Raw genomic sequence first — 10,639 nt, 5'->3', positions numbered from 1 at the left:
ATAAGTCATGAATAAATAAAAGCATTAAAGTATCTAAAAGTAGAAGAGAAGTTAAAATAAAGGAATATTGAACCTGTGATTGAAGAAACAATCCTAACCTAATGACTAAAAGAAATCCTAATCCTAAAATCTAAGAGAGAGAAGAGAATCTCTCTCTCTAAAAACTACATCTAAGAACTAAAAATTATGAATTATGAATGTTGTATCAGTTGTTCCTGATGAATGGATGGATTCCCCACTTTATAGCCTTTAATCTGTGCTTCTGGACTTGGATCTGGGTCAAAAGAGGGTTCAGAAATCACTAGGAGCATTTTCTGCAATTTCTGCACGTGGCGTCTGTCACGCGTACGCATCATCTGGAATTTTGCTCTTCCGCGCGTCCACGTCAATTGCGTTCTACTCAAGTCATGCGTCCGCACCGACCATGCGTTCGCGTCGTTGCTTTTTGCGCTAAGCACGCGTCCGCGTCGTCCACGCATTCACGTCGCTGCGTTTTCTTCAAAACTCCATTTTTGTGCTTTCCTTCCATTTTTGTATGTCTCCTTTTTGTCCTCTAAGTCATTCCTGCCCTATGAAACCTGAAAATACTAAACACACAAATCACGGCATCGAATGGTAATAAAGGATAATTAAATTTAATATTTTTAAAGCATAGGAAACATGTTTTCACATATGTCATAAAGTGATGAAGGAATAGTAAAACCATGCAATTTACATGAATAAGTGGGTGAAGATTTGATAAAAACACTCAATTTAAGCACAAGATGACTCATAAAATAGGGGTTTATCAAAGAGACACCAGCATATTGCTGCAAGCCCAACCCTGCCTCATGCAGTGAATAAGATCCTGTCTCTTGAGAGTCTTACGCTAATCCATGAAAGCACAGTAAGGAAGCTCCCAGTAAGGAGTAAGGATTTATTCCTTTATGACTATCTTCCTCCTTGAAAAGAGTTGTCTGTCAAGCTAATGACATTAAAGAAGCAATTGTTGGCAGGCAACCCAACCTTAATTAATAATTTTTATTTTTATTCATTTTATTTTTTCTTTCAGTTATTTTCTTAGGATCATAATCATGTGAAGCAGTCAGAACAGAGACAGAAATGTCAAAGCAGTGAATATAGAACACTCTGGATGGAGTGTTGCTGGCGTTGAACGCCAGCCAGGGAGTAGACCCTGGGCATTCAATGCCCCGAATGGATAGCATTGCTGGCTTTGAACGCCAGCCAAGGAGCAAACCTTGGGTATTCAAACGCCAATGCAGAGAAGTAGGAAATCTGGATTCCCTAGCCTCTCAAGACCTGTGGGTCTCATAGCATCTTCACCTACCCTACCTACCCCACTTACTTTCACACTTTTCCCTACACACTTCCCTATAAACCCTAGCCCAATCACATCCATACCACTTTCCCAAAACCATCATAACTCCCACCTACCCCCACCCAATTCAAAATTGAATTTCCCACCCAAAACCCACCTTATGGCCGAACCCTACCCATCCCCACTCCTATAAACACCCATCTCCATAACCTTTCACACATACACCTCTCATACCCTTATACACCCCACAAGGCCGAGCCCTCTCTCTCCCTCTCTATCCTTCTATTTTCTTCTTCTTCTACCCCATTCTTCTATTCTCTTTATTTTTGCTCGAGGACGAGCAAAGTTTTAAGTTTGGTGTTGGAAACGTATAGCTTTTTTCTTTCCATTACCATTTATGGCACCCAAGATTGGAGACTCCTCTAAAAAGAGAAAAGGAAAGGCAGTAACCACTCCCTCTGAGTCTTGAGAGATGGAGAGATTCATCCCCAAAGCCCACCAAGACCACTTCTATGAAGTAGTGGCTGAGAAGAAGTGATCCCTGAGGTCCCTTTCAGACTCAAGAAGAATGAGTATCCAGAAATTCGAAGAGAGATCTGGAGAAGAGGTTGGAAAGTCCTAACCAATCCCATTCAAGACGTTGGGATTCTCATGGTGTAAGAGTTCTATGCTAATGCATGGGTTACAAAAAACTATGACACTAGTGTGAACAAAAATCCAAGAAATTGGAGCACGATGGTCCGAGGAAGAATCTTAGATTTCAGCCTGGAAAGTGTGATATTGGCATTCAACTTGCCTCTAATGCAAAGAGGTCCTCATCCTTACACTAAGAGAGTCAACGTTTATCAGAGATTGGATCAAGTGCTCTTAGATATCTTTGTGGAAAGAGCACAATGAAAAAGGGATTCCCAAGGCAAGCCCATTCAATTAAGAAGGGTTGACCTTAAGCCCATAGCTAGAGAATGGTTGAAATTCATCCAAATATCCATCATCCCTACTAGCAACCGGTCAGAAGTGACCATTGACAGAGCCATCATAATCCATTGCATCATGATTGGAACTGAGGTGGAAGTACATGAAGTGATTCCTCAAGAATTGTACAAGTTAGCTGAGAACCCTCACACCAATGCTAGGTTGGCATTCTCCCACGTCATCTGTCATTTATGCAATTCAACTGGAGAATTGAGCCCATCACTAAGAAGAGGATGGAGCAAAGTAGAGAGCATGCACAAGAGCCTGTACAACCGCCTCAGTATGAGATCCCTGAGATACCTCAAGAGATCTATTTTTCTCCTCAAAGCTATTGGGATCAATGGCAAACTTATCTTGGAGAATTGAGTACTAACATGGAGCAATCGAGGATGGAGCATCAAGAGCATGCTACCACCCTCAATGAAATAAGAGAAGATCAAATATCTATAAGGGAAGACTGATAAACTACTATTTTATGATAAATCTTGTGCCTAAATTAAATGTTTTATCAACTCTTCACCTACTTATTCATATGGAAATTGCATAGTTTTTCTTTCCCTTCCTTATTATGTGATATATGTGAAATACATGTTTTCTATGCTTTAAAAGTAATTATTTTAATTACCCTTTATTACCATTCGATGCCGTGATTTGTGTGTTGAGTACTTTCAGGTTTTATAGGGCAGGAATGACTTAAAGGATGGAAAGGAAACATACAAAAATGGAAGGAAAGCATAAATTGGAATTTTAGAGAAACTGGCAGTGACGCGTCCGCATGGGCAACGCGAACGCGTGGTTCGCGCAAAAGGGAATCGACGCGAGCGCATGGATGAGGCGAATGCGTGACTTGCGAAATACAACTGAAGCGGGCACATGACTGACGCGACCACGTGGAAGAGCACACTCCAGGTGACGCGACCGCGTGACGTGCGCGATCTGCAGATTTTGCAAATCTCGTTTCCAGCGATTATGGGCCCCTTTTGACCCAGATCCAAGCCCAGAGAACACAGATTGAAGAATTATAAATGGAGGATTCCATCCAATCATGAGGACGATTTATTCATACATAGCTTGAGGATTAGATGTAGTTTTTAGGGAGAGAGGTTCTCTCCTCTCTCTTAGGATTAGGATTACGATTTTTAGAAATTAGAAATATTTCTTCAAACCACAGGTTCAATGTTCCTTTAATTTATTTTCTACTTTTATTTATTACTTTAGTTGATTACTTGATGTTGCCAATTTGGTTTATGGAATTCTATGTTCAATCTAATTTTCTATTTAATATAATTTGAAGTATTTCAGACCCAGGATTGTTTTGCTCTATTTATTATTTATTTTCCCCTTTTGGCTTTGGTTAATTAATTAGAGACTCTTGGGTTATCAAACTCATCGTGATTGATAATTGTTATTTTCGCTAATCAAATCGCATTCCAATAACTCTAGTCTTTCCTTAGGAATTGACTAGGACCTGAGGATCAAACTGATTAGTCCACTTGACCTTCCTTTATTTAGTAAAGGTTAACTAAGTGGGAGTAAAAACATAATTCTCATCACCATTGATAAAGATAACTGGGATAGGACTTCTAATTTTCATACCTTGCCAAGAGTTTTATTAGTTATTAATTTATTAATTCTTGCAATCTAATTCTTCTGCTCAAAAACCCTTTTCAAAACCCAAAACACTATTTTCCATAACCAATAATAAAACACACATCCCTACAATTCCTTGAGAAGACGACCCGAGGTTTGAATACTTTGATTAATTATTTTTATTGGGTTTGTTACTTGTGACAACCAAATGTTTGTACGAAGGGATTTTCTGTTGGTTTAGAATCTATACTTACAATGCGACTATATTTTTATAAAATTCTTTACTAGCAAAAATCCTAACGTCAAAGACCAAAGGGCTATGAGGGAAGAGCAACAAAGGCAAAGGAGTGACATAGAAGAGATCAAGCATCACATTGGATCCTCAAGGAGGAGCACTAGGTGCCACCATTAAAGGTGGATTCGTTCTCTTTTACACCCCTTTCCTGTTATTTATTTTTCTATTTTCTATCTGTTTTATTTTCTGTTCTAGATGCATGATTATTTGTATTGATGTCCTAAAGATGTGAAATGTTCCATATATCTCTCACCTTGCTTAAATAAAAATTTTTATTGAAAGAATTGAGAGATGCATGTGGTGTCATTTGCTTTTGTTTTCTGAATGTATGAAATTAACAGTGCATATTTGAAGTTGTGATTTTAGAATGTTGGCTCTTGAAAGGATAAGGAAAAAGGAAAAGTATTATTGGTAATCTGAAAAATCAATAAAATTGATTCTTGAAGTAAGAAAAAGCAGTAAAAAGAAAAAGAAAAAGCTTGCATGCGAAAAAATAAAAAGAAATAAAAAAAGAAAAAGCAAGCAGAAAAAGCCAATAGCTCTTTAAACCAAAAAGCAAGAGCAAAAAGGCAGTAACCCTTTAAACAAAAAGGCAAGGGTAAAAGGGCCCAAGGATTTGAGCATCAGTGGTTTGGAGAGCCCAAAGGAATAAAATCCTGGCCTAAGCGGCTCAACCAAGCTGTCCCTAACCATGTGCTTGTGGCGTGAAGATGTCAAGTGAAAAACTTGAGACTGAGCGATTAAAGTTGTGGTCCAAAGCAAAAAGAGTGTGCTTAAGAACTCTGGACACCTCTATCTGGGGACTCTAGCAAAGCTGAGTGGTGCACGAAATTGCAATCACACTTTTGCGATCCGCACAACTAACCAGCAAGTGCACTGCGTTGTCCAAGTAATACCTTACGTGAGTGAGGGTCGAATCCCATGGAGATTTTTGACTTGAAGTAAGCTATAGTTATCTTGTTGATCTTAGTCAGGATGCCAATAGGGTTCTTTCGTTTTAATTGTAAAAAGTCAAAGGGCATAAAATAAATACTTATTGTGCAATAATGGGGAATATGTTGGAGTTTTGGAGATGCTTTGTCTTCTTTATTTCAGCTTTTCTCTTGTACTCCTCTTCACACACGCAAGGCTCCTTCCATGGCAAGCTGTATGTAGGGTGTCACTGATGAGCGGATAATTTATACGCTTTTTGCATTGTTTTTAGTATGTTTTTAGTATGTTTTAGTTAGTTTTTAGTATATTTTTATTAGTTTTTAGTTAAAATTCACTTTTCTGGACTTTACTATGGGTTTGTGTGTTTTTCTGTGATTTCAGGTATTTTCTGGCTGAAATTGAGGGACCTGAGCAAAAATCTGATTCAGAGACTAAAAAGGACTGCAGATGCTATTGGATTCTGACCTCCCTGCACTCGAAGTGAATTTTCTGGAGCTACAGAAACCCAATTGGCGCGCTCTCAACGGCGTTGGAAAGTAGACATCCTGGGCTTTCCAGCAATATATAATAGTCCATACTTTGCCCGAGATTTGATGGCCCAAACTGGCGTTTCAAATCAGCTTCAGAAAAAAGGAGACATGTTACTGAGGATCTGAAAAATCATAAAAATGATTCTTGAAGCAAGAAAAAGCAGTGAATACAAAAAAAAAGAAAGAGAGAGAAGGAGAAAAACGAAAAAAAAGGGGAGAAAAGAAAACGAAAAAAAAAGAGAAAAAAAGAAAGAAATAAAGTTGTGATCCAAGGCAAAAAAAGTGTGCTTAAGAACCCTGGACACCTCTAATTGGGGACTCTAGCAAAGCTGAGTCACAATCTGAAAAGGTTCACCCAATTATGTGTCTGTGGCATGTATGTATCCGGTGGTAATACTGGAAGACAGAGTGCTTTGGGCCACGACCAAGACTCAATAAGTAGCTGTGTTCAAGAATAATCATACTTAACTAGGAGAATCAATAACACTATCTGGATTCTGAGTTCCTAAAGAAGCCAATCATTCTGAATTTCAAAGGATAGAGTGAGATGCCAAAACTGTTCAGAGGCAAAAAGCTAAAAGCCCCGCTCATCTAATTAATACTGATCTTCATAGATATTTTTTGAATTCATTGCATATTCTCTTCTTTTTATCTTATTTGATTTTCAGTTGCTTGAGCACAAGCAACAATTTAAGTTTGGTGTTGTGATGAGCGGATAATTTATACGCTTTTTGGCATTGTTTTTATTATGTTTTTAGTATGTTTTAGTTAGTTTTTAGTATATTTTTATTAGTTTTTAGTTAAAATTCACTTTTCTGGACTTTACTATGGGTTTGTGTGTTTTTCTGTGATTTCAGGTATTTTCTGGCTGAAATTGAGGGACCTGAGCAAAAATCTGATTCAAAGACTAAAAAGGACTGCAGATGCTGTTGGATTCTGACCTTCCTGCACTCAAAGTTGATTTTCTGGAGCTACAGAGGCCCAATTGGCACGCTCTCAACGGCGTTGGAAAGTAGACATCCTGGGCTTTCCAGAAATATATAATAGTCCATACTTTGCCCAAGATTTGATGGCCCAAACCGGCGTTCAAAGTCACCATCAGAATTCCCAGCGTTAAACGCCGGAACTGGCACAAGAATGGGAGTTAAACGCCCAAACTGGCATAAAAGCTGGCGTTTAACTCCAAGAGAAGTCTCTACACGAAAATGCATAAATGCTCAGCCCAAGCACACACCAAGCGGGCCCGGAAGTGGATTTTTATGTCATTTACTCATCTTTGTAAACCTTAGGCTACTAGTTCTCTATAAGTTGGACCTTTTACTATTGTATTTTCATCTTTGGATCAACATAGATCTTTGGATCATTTTAGATCTTTTGATCACGTTTGGAGGCTGGCCATTCGGCCATGCCTAGACCTTGTTCTTATGTATTTTCAACGGTGGAGTTTCTACACACCATAGATTAAGGTGCGGAGCTCCACTGTACCTCGAGTATTAATGCAATTACTATTGTTCTTCTATTCAATTCAGCTTGTTCTTGTTCCAAGATATCACTTGTTCTTCAACTTGATGAATGTGATGATCCGTGACACTCATCATCATTCTCACCCATGAACGTGTGCCTGACAACCACCTCCGTTCTACCTTAGATTGAGTGGATATCTCTTCGATCCCTTAATCGGAATCTTTGTGGTATAAGCTAGAATTGATGGCGGCATTCAAGAGAATCCGGAAGGTCTAAACCTTGTCTGTGGTATTCTGAGTAGGATTCAATGATTGAATGACTGTGACAAGTTTCAAACTTCTGAAGGTTGGGCGTTAGTGACAGACGCAAAAGAATCACTGGATTATATTCCAACCTGATTGAGAATCGACAGATGATTAGCCGTGCCGTGACAGGGTGCGTTGAACATTTTCACTGAGAGGATGGGAGGTAGCCACTGACAACGGTGAAACCCTAGATACAGCTTGCCATGGAAAGGAGTAAGAAGGATTGGATGAAGACAGTAGGAAAGCAGAGAGACGGAAGGGACCAAGCATCTTCATACGCTTATCTGAAATTCCCACCAATGAATTACATAAGTATCTCTATCTTTATCTTTATGTTTTATTCATACATCATCCATAACCATTTGAGTCTGCCTGACTAAGATTTACAAGGTGACCATAGCTTGCTTCATACCAACAATCTCTGTGGGATCGACCCTTACTCGCGTAAGGTTTATTACTTGGACGACCCAGTACACTTGCTGGTTAGTTGTGCGAAGTTGTGTTTATGCCATGGTATTGAACACCAACTTTTTGGATTCATCACCGGGGATTATTTGAGTTGTAGTGATCACGATTTCGTGCACCAAGTTTTTGGCGCCGTTGCCGGGGATTGTTGAGTTCGGACAACTGACGGTTCATCTTGTTGCTTAGATTAGGTATTTTTCAGAATTCTTAAGAATGAATTCTAGAGTTTCATGATGATCTGTTGAAGTCTGGCTGGCTGTGAAGCCATGTCTAATTTTATTGGACCGAGGTTTTAACTTATCATCACAAGAGCTTGTTGATTTCTATCGATCTTGCTGTTGGAGCAATGATCTGCTAAGGCTTGGCTGGCCATTGGCCATGTCTAGTGTTTTGGACCGGAGCTTTCTTTGAAAGCTTGGCTGGCTATGAAGCCATGTCTAATTCCTGGACCGGATTCTTAGACTAGCATTGCAATGATTCCTGGAATTCTCATTAAGAATTTTGATATCTTTATTTTCTTTTTCCACTTAATTTTCGAAAAATCCAAAAATTTTTTTACAAAATCATAAAAACAAAAAATATTCTATGTTTCTTGTTTGAGTCTAGTGTTTCATGTTAAGTTTGGTGTCAATTGCATGTTTCTGTTCTTCTTGCATTCATTCATGTGTCTTAAGTGATCTTCAAGATGTTCTTGATGATTTCATTACTCTGATCTTTAAATTCTCTTGACTTGAGTGTTTTGTGTTTCTCATATGCATTCTCATTTTGATAGTGTCAGTACTATACAAACTGCTAAGTTTGGTGTCTTGCATGCATTGTTATTTGATTTTAGTTGCATTTTGATTGTTCCTCATTATTAAAAATCCAAAAATATTTTTAATTTGTGTCTTTTCAAGTCAATAATACAGAGAATTGAAGATTCAGAACACACAGCAGAGGAATTATACAGAAAAAGTTGGGCGTTCAAAACGCCCAGTAAGGAAGGCACACTGGCGTTTAAACGCCAGCCAGGGTACCTGGCTGGGCGTTTAACGCCCAAAAGGGTAGTGGTTTGGGCGTTAAACGCCAGAATGTGCACCATTCTGGGCGTTTAACGCCAGGATGGCACAAGAGGGAAGATTCTGTTTTTAATTCAATTTTTTTTTGGTTTTCAAAATCTTTTCAAAATCAAATCTTTTTCAAATCAAATCTTTTCAATCAAATCTTTTTCAAAATCAATTTCTTTCTATTTTCAAGGATACTTGCTATCAATTGATGATTTGATTCAACATTTCAAGTATGTTGCCTTTTCTGTTGAGAAAGGTTTAATGTTTGAATCATATCTTTTCTTGTTAGCCAAGTTATTAATTTTTTTTAAAATCAAATCTTTTTAAAATGTTTTTCAAATCATATCTTCTCAATCACATCTTTTTAAAACCAATCATATCTTTTTAATCACATCTTTTTCAAAAATAGTTTTCAATCAAATCTTTTTACTTTCTAATTTCAAAATCTTTTTCAAAAATCACTTGATTTCTTTTCCACTCTTATTTTCAAAAATCAATTAAAGTTTTTCAAAATGTTTTTAAAATCTTTTTTAATTTTTTTCGAAAATTACTTCCCCTCTTCTCACATCTTTCTATTTATGGACTAACACTACTCCTTAATGCACAATTCGAACTCCATCTCTCTTGATAAGTTCAAATTCTTCTACGTTTGCCTTCTATTTTTCTTTTCTTCTAACACCTCAAGGAATCTCTATACTGTGACATAGAGGATTCCATATTTTCTTGTTCTCTTCTCTTTCATATGAGCAGGAGCAAAGACAAAAGCATTCTTGTTGAGGCTGACCCTGAACCTGAAAGGACCTTGAAGCGAAAGCTAAGAGAAGCTAAGGCACAACTCTCTATAGAGGATCTAACAGAAATCTTCAAAGAAGAAGACATGGCAGCCGAAAACAACAACAATGCCAACAATGCAAGGAAGGTGCTGGGTGACTTTACTGCACCTACTCCCGACTTCTATGGGAGAAGCATCTCTATCCCTGCCATTGGAGCAAACAACTTTGAGCTTAAGCCTCAATTAGTTTCTCTAATGCAACAGAATTGCAAGTTCCATGGACTTCCATTGGAAGATCCTCATCAGTTTTTAGCTGAATTCTAGCAAATCTGTGACACTGTCAAGACTAATGGGGTTGACCCTGAAGTCTACAGACTTATGCTATTCCCTTTTGCTGTAAGAGACAGAGCTAGGACATGGTTGGACTCACAACCTAAAGAAAGCCTGAACTCTTGGGAAAAGCTAGTCAATGCCTTCTTGGCAAAGTTCTTTCCACCTCAAAAATTGAGTAAGCTTAGAATGGAAGTCCAAACCTTCAGACAGAAGGAAGGAGAATCCCTCTATGAAGCTTGGGAAAGATATAAATAATTGATCAGAAAGTGTCCTTCTGACATGCTTTCTGAATGGAGCATCATAGGTATTTTCTATGATGGTCTGTCTGAACTGTCCAAGATGTCTTTGGATAGCTCTGCTGGAGGATCTCTTCATCTGAGGAAGACGCCTACAGAAGCTCAAGAACTAATTGAAATGGTTGCAAATAACCAATTCATGTACACTTCTGAAAGGAATCCTGTGAACAATGGGGCTAATCAGAAGAAAGGAGTTCTTGAGATTGATACTCTGAATGCCATACTGGCTCAGAACAAAATATTGACTCAGCAAGTCAATATGATTTCTCAAAGTCTGTCTGGAATGCAAAATGCACCAGGCAGTACTAAGGAAGCTTCAT

General features: G+C 38.3%; 1 non-coding gene across 1 annotated transcript; it reads right to left on the bottom strand.

Moving 5' to 3' along the window:
- Positions 1-10,200: 10,200 nt before the first annotated feature.
- On the bottom strand, positions 10,201-10,308 carry LOC112711762 (small nucleolar RNA R71). The gene has a single exon (XR_003157595.1). It is a non-coding gene; the product is annotated as a small nucleolar RNA R71 (small nucleolar RNA).
- Positions 10,309-10,639: the final 331 nt, after the last annotated feature.

Source organism: Arachis hypogaea, chromosome 1, assembly GCF_003086295.3.
Source record: "Arachis hypogaea cultivar Tifrunner chromosome 1, arahy.Tifrunner.gnm2.J5K5, whole genome shotgun sequence".
NCBI lineage: Eukaryota > Viridiplantae > Streptophyta > Magnoliopsida > Fabales > Fabaceae > Arachis > Arachis hypogaea.
This window is presented reverse-complemented; position numbering and strand designations above follow the sequence as displayed.